Genomic DNA, 16,059 nt, shown 5'->3' on the forward strand with positions numbered 1-16,059 from the left:
TTTTTTTTAAATACGAAATTTATTGTCAAATTGGTTTCCATACAACTCCCAGTGCTCATCCCAACAGGTGCCCTCCTCAATACCCATCACCCGCTTTCCCCTCCCTCCCACCCCCCCATCAACCCTCAGTTTATTCTCAGTTTTTTTTTTTTTGTTTTTTTTTTTAAACGTTTATTTATTTTTGAGACAGAGAGAGACAGAGCACGAACGGGGGAGGGTCAGAGAGAGAGGAAGACACAGAATCCGAAGCAGTCTCCCTCCAGGCTCTGAGCTGTCAGCACAGAGCCCGATGCGGGGCTTGAACTCACAGACTGCGAGATCATGACCTGAGCCGAAGTCGGACACTTAACCGACTGAGCCACCCAGGCGCCCCATATTCTCACTTTTTAAGAGTCTCTTATGGTTTGGCTCCCTCCTTCTCTAACTTTTTTTTTTTTCCTTTCCCCTCCCCCATGGACTTCTGTTAAGTTTCTCACTCTTCATCAGGGAAATACAAATCAAAACCACACTGAGATATCACCTCACACCAGTCAGAGTGGCTAAAATGAAAAAATCAGGAGACTATAGATGCTGGTGAGGATGTGGAGAAACAGGAACCCTCTTGAACTGTTGGTGAGAATGCAAACTGGTACAGCTGCTCTGGAAAACAGTGTGGAGGTTCCTCAAAAAATTAAAAATAGATCTACCCTATGACTCAGCAATAGCACTGCTAGGAATTTACCATTTTTCAAATTGAAATACTTGGGCACTGCAAACTCTAAAATATCTTTGTAAAATTAGGCTTTTAAATATCCTATTACACTATATCAGTCATATCTGGAGATCAATTAATTCAGAAAGCAAGTTTTATTGAAACTATTTCTGTTTTGGGGCACCTGGGTGGCTCAGTCAGTTAAGTGTCTGACTTGATTTCAGCTCAGGTCATGATCTCACAATTAATGACATAGAGCCCTGCATCTGGCTGTGTGCTGACAGTGTAGAGCCTACTTGGGATTCTCTCTCTGCCCTTGCCCCACTCATGCACGTGCTCTCTCTCTCAAATAAAAGAAACTAACTCTAATTTATTAAATTTTGTGAAGTTTTTTCCCAAAGTGTCAAATGTGATTTTTTTTATTTACTTATTTTAATATATGAATTATATTGTTTAATTTTCTCATACTTTAGATCAATTTCTACTTCATTCCAGAAAAAAAAAAACCTATACACTATTCTGTAAAAGGCAATAGTTGAATATATTATGATAGCATTGGTATCCATGTCGTTAACAGACTAAATTATTCCTAATTAATGAATTTTTTGGAAATAAAATTAGGTTCTAGCTATTTCTTAGATGTTGATCTACACATTCAATCATTAATCAGTATAATCAACCAATATTTATAGAACTATATATTATGTATTAATAAGTAAATATTGTAAAAAGAATTGAGAAAATACACTCTGAAATTTATTCATTTGTTCTTTCATTAATAAAATACATATTGAACATCCATTATATATCCATCAACAAGCCATATAATGAGAATATTCAGCTGAAAAATCCTGGGCCTATTCTCAAGGACCTGGAAAAGGCCCCTGGAGAAATATCAAAAAGTCACAAGAAACAAAGATCAGAAAAGTAAAAAGTAAAAGCAAAAGCAAAAACAAAATAAAGTTGTTAGAAACACTTTAGTTAAGCTAAGTATTAAAAGACCATATAGATTCATCTTACATAATCCAAGGATACCTAAAAAAGGTAAGGGAAACCACAGCATTTTTCCCTCATTTTTATTATGCTCACAACTTTTTTCTTCAAGTGTTTGTAAAATTTTATTGTAAGGTTTCTTCCTATGAATATATAATACAGCACGCTAAGCAACAGTTCCCATCAGGCTGTTTTTTTTTTGTTTGTTTGTTTGACTGTTTCCTTGTTTTTGCAACTATTAACAGAAGTGTTACCTTCATTTCTTCTAGTTTGCTTATGTTTTTGAACACTTGCCCTGAACTCTGTTTATTGTCATGGTGAAGGGCTGTTCTATTATTAATTTGGTTACACAAAACTACATTTCTCATAATCTCTTTCCTTGTATGATTCCAGGTCTGAGATGGATGAAAAGTAAAGTTTCAAGCAACTTGAAAAGCAGAAATAAAGCATCAGCCACCATGTTCTGAAAGTTGGTGCTGGTTGGGGGCAAGGAGACACAAAAGTACCAGCAGACACTTGTATATCCTCAGTGTTTCCTGCTCTACACCCACTTCTCCTCAAATGTGGTCTTCACTGACCAAGAGCAAACAGAGGCTCACTATTCCCAGAGCTTGGTTGTGAACTCAAGGAGCTGGTAGCCAGGAAGGCCAGCAACCTTCCCTAGACTGGCTGGAGTCTTTTCCAATTATATTGTGCTTTGTGAAGAAGCAAAGAAAACACTGATAAAAGGACACGGAAAATAGCTAAATTCCTGCAGGGCCTTATTAAAACTGGGAAGAAAAATCCTTCATAAGATTATTAACCAAAATTTTAGGGTAAGTAGCTGAGACATGCAAACCAGAATGTAGAGGCTATTTGAATTAGAAACTGCCTGGATGATTAGACCAGATTTGAGTTTATTATGTGCCTGAAGCCAAGGAGTCGCAGTGCAATCCTACAAAAGGAGAGTATACACCAAAGGATTAGTTAGATTCAGCTCACTAAGATCGGCCTTTACTTTTTCAAGGGAATAAACACCTTATTTTTAATGGAGCAAAGTTATTAATTAAAAACATAAGATTTAAGAATCTGAGAGTTCTGTCTTAATTATGGGTAAGTTATCAACTACAGCCCACAGCAACAACAGAAGAAAAATAGTGCACTCAGTCAGAGAGAATGCCTGATGATGACCGGACATTTTTTTTAACATCAATTCTGTATCTCTTGACAGGCAGGGAGTGAGTTTAGAAAAAGTGACTAAAAACAATCCCTCGATTTTGTGCGTAAGTCTTCATAATGCTTAAAAACCCAATGTTCTAAGTACAACAAGCAAAAGCACATAAAAGATGACAGCAACAAGGGAGGAGAACTTGGAGTAGAGAATTCTGTATTTTGCATGGTTTGCATTTAATTTACCATGTACATATATAATTTTAACATTGAAAGTAAAATAATGAAAAATCCCTGGAATTTATTTAATGTTTTCATTAACTGAAAACAAGTATTACACATTTAAAGAATAAAGTTAATTGGGGTGCCTGAGTGTGAGTTCAAGAGGTTAAGCATCCAACTCTTGGTTTTGGCTCAAGTCATGATCTCACAGTTTGTGAATTCAAGCCCCGCATCAGGCTGTGTGCTGGCAGCATGGAGCCTGCTTGTGATTCTCTGTCTCCTCTCTCTGCCTCCCACCCCCACCTCTCTCCCTGTCTCTCCTTCTCTCTCAAAATAAATAAATAAACTTAAAAAAATGGGGTGCCTGGGTGGCTCAGTCGGTTGAGCATCCAACTTCAACTCAGGTCATGATCTCACAGTTCATGCGTTCAAGCCGCACATCGAGCTCTGTGCTGACAGCTCAGAGCTTGGAGCCTGCTTTGGATTCTGTGTCTCCCTCTCTCTCTGCCCTTTCCCTGCTCATGCTCTGTCTCTCTCTGTCTCTCAAAAATGAATAAATGTTAAAAAAATTTTTTAAGTACTTTTAAGAAAAGACTCAAGTTAATAAATCCTTAATAACTGTGAACTATGTTCTATATACTACTTTACATTTCAGGAATTTTGTAAAATTAAAAAATCAAAATATTTATTTTCTTAAAAATGATCATTTTTATATCTGTATGTTCTGACCTTATTTTACCATATGAGATATCAGTTTTACTATTGTATATTCCATAGTTCATACTTTCTAAAATAAATATTCAAGATTTATAGAAGTAATTTATGTTATAAAGAACAGTCAAACATATAAGAGTTACTGGTTGCCATATCTACTTCATCAACCTTGGGACTATTGATAAATCTCACTATGGAAAATTAAATATTGGCCATAATTTTTCAGTCTCCTATAGTAATGCTATGCATTTATACCCTTGGCATGGTTCCATGATGGGTGAAGTATTTCTACCTGTCTATAAACTCTGGGCATGGCCAGATGAATTTATATGGCCAATGGGCTAATAACAGACATACAATAGATGCCTCTATGGTTGACCATGTCTTCTTGACCTCTTATCATTACATTAGAAGACTCCCCAGCTTGCTCGTACATCCAAGGAAGATGAGAGATGTGGACACAATCTGTAGCTAAAGCCAACTCCAGGTAATTATAACCTGGATCAGCCAGCTCACAGCCATTCTAAACATGTTTGAGAAAGTATGTCACTGAATGCTGGGCTGTTTAGTTAAAAAGCATCATTGTGGAAATGTTTGAATGATGAAAATACCTGCACAGACACACACAGACACATGTACACACACACACACACACACAACATAAAATAGATGGCACTGGTTTTGAAAACAAGCATAAAGTGACCAGCAACTATTATAAAAGATTAGGGAATTGGTTTAAAAAAATTACTGTAGAAACGATCCATTAATTCATCAAAGTCTCAGGATATAAAATCAATGCACAGAAATCAGTTGAATTTCTGCACACCAATAATGAAGCAACAAAAAGAGAAATCTAGGAATGATCCCATTTACAATTGTGCCAAAAACCATAAAATACGTAGGAGTAAACTGAACCAAAGAGGTGAAAAATCTATACACTGAAAACTATAGAAAGCTTACAAAAGAAATTTGAAGAAGATACAAAAAAAAAAAAAAAAAAAAAGGAAAGATATTCCATGCTCCTGGATAGGAAGAACAAATATTGTTAAAATGTTAATACTACCCAAAGCAATCTACATATTCAATGCAACCCCTATCAAAATAACACCAGCATTCTTCACAGAGCTAGAACAAACAACCCTAAAATTTGTATGGAACCAGAAAATACGCTGAATAGCCAAAGCAATCTTGAAAATGAAAACCAAAGCTGAAGACATCATAATCCTGGACTTCAAGCTGTATTACAAAGCTGTAATCATCAAGACAGTATGGTACTGGCATAAGAACAGACAGTCAGATCAATGGGACAGAATGGAGAACCCAGAAATGGACCCACAAACATATGGCCAACTAATCTTTGACAAATCAGGAAAGACTATCCAATGGAATAAATACAGGCTCTTCAGCAAAGGGTGCTAGGAAAACTAGACAGCGACATGCAGAAAAATGAACCTGGACCAGTTTCTTACACCATACACAACAATAAACTCAAAATGGATGAAAGACCTAAATGTAAGACAGGAAGCTATCAAAATCCTCGAGGAGAAAGCAGGCAAAACACTTTTTGACCTCAGCTGCAGCCAACTTCCTAGTCACACATCTCCAGATGCAAGGGAAACAAAAGCAAAAATGAACTATTGGGACCTCATCAAAATAAAAAGCTTCTGCTTTTTACAGCGAAGGAAACAGTCAGCAAAACTAAAAGGCAACCGAAAGAAAGGGTTAGTATCCAAAATCTATACAGAACTTATTATCAAACTGAATACCCAAAAAAAGAAATAATCCAGTGAAGAAATGGGCAGGAGACACGGATAGACACTTATCCAAAGAAGACATCCAGATGGCCAAACAACACATGAAAAAATGCTCAACATGACTCATCATTGGGGAAATACAAATCAAAACTACAATGAGATGCCATCTCACACATGTCAGAATAGCTAACATTAACAACTCAGGCAAGAACAAATGTTGGCTAGGATGAGGAGAAAGAGGATCTCTTTTGCACTGATGGTGGGAATGCAAAGGTACAGCCACTCTGCAAAACAGTATGGAGAGTCCTCAAAAAATTAAAAATAGAACTACCCTACAACCCCGCAATTACACTACTAGGTATTTTTTTTTTAATTTTTTTTTTCAACGTTTATTTATTTTTGGGACAGAGAGAGACAGAGCATGAACGGGGGAGGGACAGAGAGAGAGGGAGACACAGAATCAGAAACAGGCTCCAGGCTCTGAGCCATCAGCCCAGAGCCTGACGCGGGGCTCGAACTCACGGACCGTGAGATCGTGACCTGGCTGAAGTCGGACGCTCAACCGACTGCGCCACCCAGGCGCCCCAACACTACTAGGTATTTATCCAAGGGATACAGGTATGCTGTTTCGAAGGGGCACATGTACCCCAATGCTTATAGCAGTGCTGTCGACAATAACCAAAGTATGGAAAGAGTACAAATGTCCACTGATAGATGAATGGATAAAGAAGATGTGGTATATATACCCAATGGAATATTACTCGGCAATCAAAAAGAATGAAATCTTGCCATTTGCGACAATGTGGATGGAACCAGAGGGTATTATGCTAAGTGAAATTAGTCAGAGAAAGACAAATATCATATGACTTCACTCATAGGAGAACTTTAAGATACAAAACAGATGAACATATGGGAAAGGAAGCATAAATAATATAAAAGCAGGGAGGGAGACAAAACAGAAGACACTCATAAATATGGAGAACAAACAGAGGGTTTCTGGAGGGGCTGTGAGAGGGGGGATGGGCTAAATGGTTAAGGGACATGAAGGAATCTACTCCTGAAAGCACTGTTGCACCATATGCTAACTAAATTGGATGTAAATTAAAAAAATAAATTATTAAAAAGAAATCCTGTAGAAGCATGGACAAACAGTGACACATATTGCATAGTGGCAAAATATCACCTGAGATGAGTGGGAAGAAAGAAAGTTTATCCGAAGAAGTTGTAGAGTGGAGGGAGAATTCAAAACTAGCTGCATTTGAGAAGGTAGTATAAGAAAAAGATAAAATTAGAAAAAAACTGATTGGTGTGCAAAAAAATTCATCCAGTAACTTGTAGCACTGGGTAATGAAAGAGTTTCTCACCAAACTAAGAGTGTATTCATTGTCCAAACAATCCAAAATCTTTATCAGCTGCAGGGTGTGGTGGTAGTGTGTGTGTGTGTGTGTGTGTGTGATCTGATAATGAAATGTGATACATCATCTGTGCTCATCCATTTCTGACCGACCTTAGAAAAGTTATTTTATCTATACCTGCTTTCTCATTTCTAAGCTGAGGATACACAGGGTTGTTTTGAATATATCAAATGAAACAATGTAAATAATTTTTTTAAAGTGCCCGCCACATAATAAGCACTAGATCATTTTTTAATATAATAACTATTATTAGCCATAGGGTATTAAAAATTTGAATATTGAGAGACAGATTCTTTTGTAATGTATTCACTATTTAGACTTCATCCACCTAGATTCTGATAATACATTAAAAAACTAATTATCCTGAGATATTTAGGTAGATACCTAAAACACTGGAAAAAGACATTAGCTATACAATCACATTTGTTCCAATAAACATCATCCATATTACAAGTGAAAACATCTGTATACTAAGTGCTTAATATAAACCCAACACAGTGCTCAGCATTGTAAGCTCTATAAACAGCATTTGACTTAGGTGGTCCTTAGCCTTGGGAACATAGTTGTAAGTACAAAACAAAACTAAAAATGTTCTGAGTTCTTTTACTTTTTAAAGAATCATATTATTAAAAAAAATCATATTGTATATGAATCGATAACAATTATTGATTCTTTGCCTTCTAGTCTTTTGAGTTTTTCACATCAACTTCCATCCTTATAAACCCAAACACTTCTTTTTTCTCATTTGAATGTTGCAACAGAAAATTGTATTCCTTGTCTGTATGAATTTACTCCAAATTTATAATACCCAACCTTACCTATAGCTTTACTCCTGCTAAGACTGTTCCAGATATAGTAACTTTTTCCAACTTAGTCATCCAACCACCTTCACTGCCAACAGATGGTATCAATTAATTTTCTATTAAATTCACTGTCTCCCATTGACTTACAAATTTACAAATCTAAGGAGCAGTTTTTAGCCATTATTTAACACAGTTAGTTGTCAGTCATTTTCTCCTTAAAATCTCCTCCCTAATATCTTTTGAAGCTACGCTCTTTAATTTTGTCTCCAGGATCTCAATGTTCCTTCTGTGCATGCTGCCTTCCTTTTCTCCTCCGCTCTGGTTCTTCATTCTTTCAACTTTTACCCATTAAATATTTTTCTGAGGTTTGTTTTGGATTCTTATACCTCGTTTACTCTCTACTGATTCCTAAAGAGTTTTAACTCAGTTCTGTACAGTGACAACTTCCATATCTGTATCTCCCACTCTGACCTCTTAGGCTACATACCTAAATTTCCTGTTGCTCAAAAAGTTTTATCTTAAAACTCGTTTTTGTCCCAATTCTAATTGTTTCCCTTGAAACTTATTCTTTTTGTCTATAGTATCACTGGTAACTTTTATTATTTTCCTTTGGATTTTCAAACCTAGTAGTGTGGATATTACCTATTTTCTGACCATCTATATCTAAAGAGTAATAAGGGCTCACTGATAAAATAAACTTTAAGCAGAGATTTGACTGAAAACGAGAGGAAGCAATGCTGATATCTGGGGTGAAGTATTTTAGCCAGAGAGAGAGAGAGAGAAGAAGAACGAAGGATCTGAGGCATTGGTGAACTTGGTGTGCTTAAGGAATACCAAGGAAGTTAGTGTGTCCAGAGAAGTGGTGACAGATTCATTCACAGACAAGAAAAGAAAATCCACAGAAAACTTTCAATTTTTCACACCTGTCCATTTTCTGCCTGAGGCTGAGAAACAGAATGGCTACAAATGGGCATGTATTCGCATAATCACTTCTCTTTCATTTGTGCCTTTCTTCCCAGGTAACTTAGAATGCCTTTGTTAAAAACAACAACAAAAATTTCAGTATAATGTCTCTATTACACCAACATTGTAAACAGTAGTATGTTAATAGTGAAGAGTTATTTTTTTCCAGTCTTCAGATGCAAACTAAGTGTAGAATTGAGAATATCTGAAGTTGAGTATGGCAGTGCTAAAGTGTGTGACACAATCTACATGGAACATTAATAGATGAGGTAAGATTATTCCTCATGAACTTGCATTTCTCCTTTTGAAACTGTATGAAGGAAACCTCATTTAAAATGGGGTCAGGAGACCAGAGGGCAAGTTCTCACTCCCTAGCAACTCATCACTAGTTACAGACCCCAACTAGAAGAGATAATACTTGCACTCTGAACAGGAAGAAATCTACTTTACTCCTTCAGCAGGAAGAATTTTTCCATGGCCAGTAACAAGTCAGCCAATAAGAAAACACCACAAAGAAGCCAGAAAACAACTCACCACTCTGAGTTCTCTCTTTCCTCCAATGGACTTCTGTTCAAAGTAGCCCCTTCCAACTTCTTTACATCTATAAATTAATATTCCTATTTGATCTCTGAACTTTCCTGTGGTTTGCCGTAGCTTGTATGGCCCAAATTGCAATTTCTCTGGTGTTCCTGAATAAACCTATTTTCTGGTAAAATAATTGGCTGTTTTATTCTTCAGGTCAAGTAACACTTGGTGTCAAAGAATTGGGATCCAGGGAAGACACTCAACAACTCTGAGGCTGGTGAACAAATAGGCGCCAGTACCCACTGAACCTACTGAGTTCACTGTTTTCTTATTGATCCTGGAGTTTGGGGATGAATTTTATCTTGGATTTGAGCTCCACTACCTTTGCATTTTGAGTTTTGTCTTTATTTAGGATCTGTTTAAAGACTTTGTCCTTTCTGTTTTTGTGAAGGCTCAGTCCTTTCTGGTGAGTACCCATTTGTTTTTTGGAACCTCCAATTTTGAGTAATGGGAACCCAAGCTTCTAAATTCTCTCAGTAGAGCCCCATTTCAGGGACTCTGGCTGATTTTATGTTTGAAAACTCTGGTTCCTCCTCATGCACATTTTTAATTGAGTAAACCATCTTGGTTAAAGAAAATTTATAACTTCAAGAGCCATTATGGGAAACTTGCAACCTCCAAAACTTGTTTTCCTTCAGACTAGATTACAAAGCTTCATCTCCAAAATTAAAACAAACAAACAAATAAACCAGAATAGGTTTAATTGGCATGGAGAAGCATCCAAAAGGTTTCAAAATTCCAAAATAGTTTCACTGAAAGATTCCTTGCAAAAGGCTAATGAAAAATTAAAGGGATAAAAGGTACCTAACACTAAAGACTATATAAGACTTATGCGTATGACTGCAGTAACTCCTACTCTTCCCCTCCATCTTCCTTTATTTGAGTACTCATTCTAGTAATCCTTTGTCTGAATTGCCTTTCCACTCTAAAGAGTCTATTAAACAGTTACCTTTTAAAGTAACTCAACCTGAAGCTTCAGGCAATCCTCAGGTACCTTTTCTCTTTGTCAAAGGCCAAACTAATGGTCATACTTAAAGAATCTCTTTAACCCAGAGAGGATCCTCAAAAGTTTTGGTAAACGGATTATCTCCTGAGCCCAGTCAAGAGAGGGACAATTTCATATTGTCCCTAACCAAATCCAGACCAATTGGCTATCGATCCTTTCTCTTTCAGGGATAGCTATTGCCTTCTTGTTTGGTGCATTTTACAAATTTTGCTTGCTTTCTGCCTGCCTGGGACTTGCAGGTTATTGATTCTTGCGGCTATCTTAGGGAGTGACTCTAGGTCTTAGGAAGCTCATTTTTTGCACCCTCTTAAGGAAGTCTTTTGGATCCATGGTGTGGTTTAAGGCTGCCAAAAATATTAACAGTTTCTCCTGACTGAAACCTGACAAGATATTTATTTATTTATTTATTTATTTATTTATTTATTTATTTATTTAAACATTTATTCATTTTTGAGACTGAGAGAGACAGAGCATGAGCGGAGGAGGGGCAGAGAGAAGACACAGAATCTGAAGCAGGCTCCAGCCTCTGAGCTGTCAGCACAGGGCCTGATGTGGGGCTTGAACTCACTGACTGTGAGATCATGACCTGAGCTGAAGTCGGACACTTAAGTGACTGAGCCATGCAGGCACCCCTGAGATATTTAAAATTATTTACCAACATTATGACCAGAAATTTGGTCAGATTGTAATATGATATTCAGCACCTCATAGGAATGTTTTTAAGGCCTTCTCCTCTAAATGTACCTAGAGGGAAAGAAAAACATTCTAACATCAGTGGATGAGTGTGTCAGTCCTTTGATATTAGTTAGATGGCAATCCAAGTTTTTGAGCAATTAAAAATAGCTGTCTTTGTTTTCCAAATGAAGTATTTTCAAGATCACTGGTGTGGCTCCTGAAACAATTCCACCAGTCTTTCTTACCAATCCCAAACTTCCTCTATTCATCTCAAAATATTGTCCTTAGGGAACCCAAATCTTAAAGAAACTTGCATTTTTTCCCCCTGTGCCTTTAAGATGTAAAAGGTCTACCTGGGGTCCCCTCCAGAATGCTTATTCAGACCATCTCTTTGATATGCAAATTGTTGGGAGGTAATTCTTATCAGAAGCAGAAATAAAGAAGGAAAGGTCACTTTAATAGATCCAACTTGTCCTATAACTAATGAGTTGTGTATTAGTATACCTAATTCATTGCAGTAATTTAAAATGGAAGCTACAAATTCTCTACATCTGTATATATGTTCACGTGTGTGTGTGCATGTGTGTGCACACACGTGTGTGTATGTGTGTGCTTTGTAGATGTGTGACATTGTCCACTTCTGGATAGTAATTCCAAAATTAATTTGTAAAAGAGCTCTATTTAATTGGCTTAAAGAAAAATGCTTATATAAATTAAATTCTGAGGCATATAATAGAAACTTAATCCATGTGAATTTCAGGTTTCCAAGATCTGGGAAAATATTTGATATTAAAACTGGTTTGCGTTTGTGGGTTTTAATTAAAACCGACATGTCTTTAGAGTTATTGGCATTAAATATAATACTGTGATTCTACCTAGGCTAATTAAAGGTCAAGTGAGTTCATGTCATATCTTATAGAATTTGTCAGCCAAAAAGATAAGATAATGGTTAGCTGTTTGGTATGTCATGAAATTCACAGGACTAATCTAGACATAATTGCTATGCACAAGAGAATTAAACAGACACAACATAAAAGTTTATAAATAAACTTTTCAACAATAACTATGTCTATTTAAATCAGTTCCCTAAATATTTTTGTTAACTTAAAACCATTTATTTACTAAGTAAGTTAGATGATGGATAGTCATTAAATATCCAGTTCATTTCCAAATAAGATATAACATTAATTACTGAACATGGGTTTATCTACTTTGAGCTGCTTATTACAGAGAAACTCAAAGATACTTAGATTTCTTAATACTACAATGAAAAATGAAAAAAAAAACAAGTTATAAATTTGCCAATCTAAAGAATTTTGGTAAAACAGTTGATAGTTAATTCTTAGTTTTCACTAGAAATTAAGGTATCTAAGAGGTAAAAAATTCTAATAAATGGGATTGGGAAGAGGAAGATGGCAGAGTAGAAGGATTCTAAGCTCATCTTGCCCATGGACAACCCAGATAACAACTTGCATCAGTGAAACTAAGAAAGCAACCCAAAGACTGACAGAACAGACTTTCCACAGTTAACTGTAGAGAGGGAGCCATACCAGAAAGGGTAGGAGAGGCACAAATGTGATCTGGAACCAAAGCCCCAGAAAGATTAACCAGAAAAGGGAGGGAGCACAGAAAAGGGAGTGAAACAAACCCCACATTAGGCACCTTAGGCATGGGGGACCTACACTGAGAAGACAAGTCCCAATGACATTTGGATTTGAAAATCATGGGGTGCCTGGGTGGCTCAGTCGGTTGAGCGTCCGACTTTGGCTCAGGTCATGATCTCACAGTCCATGAGTTCGAGCCCTGCATCAGGCTCTGTGCTGACAGCTCAGAGCCTGGAGCCTGTTTTGGTCTGTGTCTCCCTCTCTCTCTGCCCCTCCCCCGTTCATGCTCTGTCTCTCTCTGTCTCAAAAATAAATAAATGTTAAAAAAAACTTTGAAAATCAGTGGGATTTAACTTTACATATTTTTACAAACAGTGAAACTTACCTCTGGGTACTTTAAAAATCAGTGGGCTTAGCTCAGAGAGCTAGAGAGTTATAGTCCTTGCCCTGATTGAGCCAGCATAAAAACAACACCAGTGAGATACAGCATAGAACCAACAGTATGAAAAGCACCTGGGGTACAGGTGATGGAGGTTTATTTACTAATCTCAGAATGTGTGTTGAAGAGATAGGTATCTTTAGAAAACTTCTCCAAGAACGAAGAGCTGGGGGGCACTGTTTATCTAGTCCCTCCTCCCTCCAATAACCTAACATTTTCAGGAAGCAGCACACCCTCCACCTATCTTGCTAACAGTGTGTACTCTATCCCAATGGTCAGAAAATCTACCCCATCCAACCTGCCCCATTGAACAACATCCCTCCAAAGCAGCTCTTACCTTGACACATCCTGCAAGCAGCTCTAGCAAGGACCAGCACCATTCTAAAGTGACTTGTGCCCTGAGAAGAGGGAAAGATAACCACCCACACCAGTATGACTGCAGCCCCGGCAGAGAGATTTAAGGCAGGCATCTGGTCTAACTGCCAGCCTTGTCCACCAACAAAAGCCTCTCAAAAGACAGGCAAGGAGGGCACACTGCAGTTTAGAGTCTGCACACCAGCAGACAAGCTGAAGGCAGGTGTCTGGTCTGACACTCATACCCCCCAACTACAAGCCTACAATAGCCCCCATATTGGCTCCTTCACAACAAAGGAACCAAACCCTGGACAGTGCACCTTCAGTAGCCAAAGGGGGCCAACACAGTCAACTGGATGGAAAGCAAATGAGGCTTGGCCACAGCAGTAAGGTGCAAACAACAAATACAGGAGATACCCTTGAAGAACCTGATTCTGGTAAACAGGGGACATTGTGCTACAGGGCATCAGGGGATCTCTTCTTCATAAGGCCAACACTTTCAAGAGAATGAGAGGTTGAGAATTCTTTGGGCCAAAAGAAAAGACCATAATCCCATAATCAGGAGTAAGAAAATTATTAAAGGGAAAAAAATCACAGGTAGATGCAAACATAATAAAGAAATATTAATTACTTACAAAACCAGTATGAAGGTTAAAGCACAAAAGCAGTAAAATCAATTATACCTATACAAATCACTCAAGAGATTAACAAAATAAAAGGATGTAAAGTATGACATCATATATATATATAATGTGTGGTGGGAGGAGTAAAACTTTAGTGTTGTTAGAATGGGTTCAAACTTAAGCAACCACCAACTTAAAATAGAATGCTGTATGCATAAGATATTGTGTATGAACATAATGATAACCATGAATAAATAATCTGTAACAGATACACAAAAAACAAAGAAAAAGGAATCCAAGCATATCCCTAAAGAAAGCCATCAAACCACAAAGGAAGAGAGTAAGAGAAGATAAAGGAACAGAGAAGAACTATGAAAACTGAAAAACAAGTAACACAAGACAATAGCTACATACCTATCAATAATTATATTAAATGCAAATGGACTAAATGCTCGAATCAAAAGACATAAGGTGACTGAATGCATAAAAAAACAAGACCACTCTATATGCTACCTATAATAGATTCACTACAGACCTAAAGACACATGCAGATTTGAAGTGAAGGGACAGAAAAACAGTTATCATGCAAATGAAGGTGAAAGAAAGCAAGAGTAGCAATACTTACATCAGACAAAATACACTTTAAATCAAAGACTAAAAAGAGACAAAGAAGGAAACTATACAATAATAAAAGGACCAATCCAACAAGAGGATATAACAATTGTAGATATTTAAGCACCAAACATACAGAACCTAATACATAAAGCAACTATTAACAAATATAAAGAAGAAACTGAGTGTAATATGATAATAATTGGGGACTTTAACATCTCACATCAATAAATAGATCATCTAGATAGAAAATCAACAAGAAAACAGTGGCTTTGAATGACGTACTGGACCAAATGACCCTAAGAGAGATGTTCAGAATATTCCACCCTAAAACAGGAGAACACACATTCTTTTCAAGAGCACATGGAACATTCTCCAGAAAAGATCAATGTGAGGCCACAAAACAAGTCTCAGAAAGACTGAAATCCTATCATGCATCTTTTCTAATCAGAATGGTATGAAACTAGAAATCAATCACAAGAAAAAGTCTCAAAAGAATACAAATACATAGAGGCTAAATAACATGCTACTAAAATGAATGGGCCGGGGCGTCTGTATGGCTCAGTCAGTTGAGTGACCGACTTCGGCTCAGGTCATGATCTCACAGTCTGTGAGTTTGAGCCCCACGTCAGGCTCTGTGCTGACAGCTCAGAGCCTGGAAACTGCTTCGGATTCTGTGTCTCCCTCTCTCTCTGCCCCTCCCCTGCTCACGCTGTGTCTCTCTCTCTATGTCAAAAATAAATAAACATTAAAAAAAAATTTTTAATGAATGGGCCAACCTAAAAATAAAAAAGGAAATTAAAAAAAATATATATGCAGACAAATAAAAATGAAAACACAATGATCCAAATCTTTGGGATGCAGCAAAAGTTGTTCTTAGAAGGAGGTTTATAGCAATACAGGCCTACCTCAAGAGACAAGAAAAAAGAGAGGGAGAGGACTCAAATAAATAAAATAGAAAATGAAGGAGGAGAAATAGTAACTCACAACACAGAAAAATAAGAGTATGAGAAAATATTTTGAAAAATTATATACTAACAAATTGGAACAACCCTAAGGAAATGGATAAATTCCTAGAAACACATAACCTTCCAAAACTGAATCAGGAAGAAATAGAAAATTTGAACAGACTAACTACTAGCAAAGAAATTGAATCAGTAATAAAAAAAACTCCCAACAAACAAAAGTGCAGGATTAGATGGCTTCACAGGTGAATTCTACCAAATATTTAAAGAAGGGTTAATACCTATGATTCTCAAATTATTCCAAAAAATAGAAGAGAAAGGAAAGCTTCCAAATTCATTCTACAAGGCCATCATTACCCTGATACTAAAACCAGGTAAAGACATTACAAGAGAGAGAGAGAGAGGGAGAAAACAAACGAACTTGGGGCACCTGGGTGGTTCAGCTGGTTAAGCATCTGACTTCGGCTCATGATCTCACAGTTTGTGAGTATA

Source organism: Panthera tigris, chromosome A1 (genome assembly GCF_018350195.1).
Source record: "Panthera tigris isolate Pti1 chromosome A1, P.tigris_Pti1_mat1.1, whole genome shotgun sequence".
Taxonomy (NCBI): domain Eukaryota; kingdom Metazoa; phylum Chordata; class Mammalia; order Carnivora; family Felidae; genus Panthera; species Panthera tigris.